We start from the raw sequence: 2,282 nt of genomic DNA, 5'->3' as shown, positions 1-2,282 counted from the left end.
TTATTTTTGCTCTATGGATGCTCGATAGTGGCGTTGGATATGAACTCTACAGGGAGTGATAAGAGGAGAAATTTAAGGAAGGGATTAAGGAGTTATCAGGGAGAAAAATTAGGGGATGAGAGATGTGAAGAGAGGTGGACCTAAATTGGGAAGTTGCGGATAGGAAATTCGGCTGTTATATATGTAGGTTCCGAAACTATTTCCGTTTCTTTAGTCGAATTCTTCATTTTGGGTTGTCAAAACACCTTTCAATCTAAGTGCTTAGAAGCTGAATTCTTTGCTCTTTGCTTGCCTTTCTCTTCTCAATTCTCTTTGACTCACCTTATGTTTAGCCAATTCCTTCTTCTCTTCTTATTTGTGCCGAATAACCTTTTTCACCATACAAATCTCAAAAGCTGAATACCTTCTATGCCGCCTCTACTCCCTCTACTTCGGCTGATTCTATTGTAAGTACTTGCTCTTCTAGTTGATTTTTGCTAGTATAGATTACTCCTGTCCCTTACTCTTTCTAAACTGGTTTTGGTAGGGGATTAGTATCGAATCTCAATCTTTTGGATCTTTACTGATTTGCTCCTTAGGTGTTAGGACTTTGGTAAGTGTTCTTCACTTTGGTAAGGATTGGCCGAATAGGCCTTAGTAGGGAAGGGTGACATATGTTAGATACAAGCCACCCATTATGTCTTTTTTTTTAACGATAAAGGTTAATGTAGATTCGGGAAGTACTCATGATTAGTGATCAAATAAAAGCTATTAAGGCTTGGCGTTTCAGGTAAGGTTAAGGTGAGATTTCGGCTTTTGGTAAAAGTATTCGATAAGTATGTGTGATTAATCATTGAGTGACATCGATTGTAGGTTCTTGGCTAAGGAGATCACAGCACCCTTTATTACCAGGTGTGTACATACACTGCACACACAGAGTAAATCGGCAAATCCCGAAATTTCAAAAAGCCGAAATGTCGAAAAGTCAAAATTTTAGCTACAATAGACTTGCGAGTGTGCGAACACTCGTAAGGGGAAACCGATAGGTTATCAGAGGCCCCATGAGCGTTACCATGGACTTGGGTCGTGTGTTAGCCAACCTAGCCAGAATGGGCTAAATGGGCCCGATGGGCTGTAGGGCCCATAATAGGCAAAATTGGCAACTTTATACTAAGTGATGAGAAATTGTATAAAAGCATGACTATGAATGTGATTTGGGCCTAATGGGCCATATGAATGAGATTGGGCCTAGTGGGCTATATACATGTATGTAGACTTTTTTGGGCTTTGTAAGGGGTTTTGGGCTTAGTATCTAAAACTGCTTAAATGGACATAATAATTAATTAATTAATTGCGACTGTGGACGAGTCATAAGGTTAAGGTGTGGCAATGGGTGTATGCATGTCTAGGATTGGATCTAGGGAGAGCTTGGTACTTAAGCGGTCTTAATGACTCACCTCCTCTTCTCTGGAATCCTACCTGGTGCATAGTATCTGTTCACTTTAGCCAACAAGGAATTGTTAACGGGCCAAGGTAAATAATAAACCCATAACAAAGAGAAATTACAGAAATGCCCCTAAGGGCAAAAAATGACCACAATACCCCTATGTGTTAAAGGTTAGATTTATGAATGTTACATGTATATCTGCTGCATTCATATGATATTCTGTTTAGGTTGCATATGGGTTGGGAATTACGAAACGGAGGATGATATGTGATATTCGTGACAGGTTTTAAATATTTATAATGGATCATTCGTGAAACTAACTATTATCATGATAAAGGCAAGTGTACCTATCTAACAGTAGTATAGCTTTAGCAAGACCAGATTGTCGAACCCAAAGGAATTAAAAGTACTAGTAATGACTGTCTTTTTATTATCTAGCCTAAGAATAATGGGGTTTGTTTTAACTAACTAATTAACTAAACTAAGAATTCACCGAAAATAGAATTGGGCAATTACTTTCGGAAAAACGATTGAATTAAGACAATACCCAAGGAAAAATCCATGTAGACTTCACTTGTTATTTGACTCTGAATCAGACGATTTATTCATTTGACTTGATTCGTAGAAATCCCTAAGTTATATTATTATCCCTCTCGAGACTAACAACATCTAACCTTAGGTTGAATAATTGAAATCTCTTTCTAATTAACTCGCTAGGGTTGCATTAACTCGATCTATGGATCCCTTTATTAGGGTTCACCCTAATCCGACAAAATCTTGTCAACCTATCTCTAGGCGCACAACCAACTCCCAGCTAAATTTAGTCCTCAATCGGATTTCCCGTCCGGGCTAAATC

Source organism: Gossypium hirsutum, chromosome A08 (genome assembly GCF_007990345.1).
Source record: "Gossypium hirsutum isolate 1008001.06 chromosome A08, Gossypium_hirsutum_v2.1, whole genome shotgun sequence".
NCBI classification, from domain to species: domain Eukaryota; kingdom Viridiplantae; phylum Streptophyta; class Magnoliopsida; order Malvales; family Malvaceae; genus Gossypium; species Gossypium hirsutum.
The sequence above is the reverse complement of the archived record's forward strand: the minus strand, read 5'-3'. Positions refer to the sequence as shown.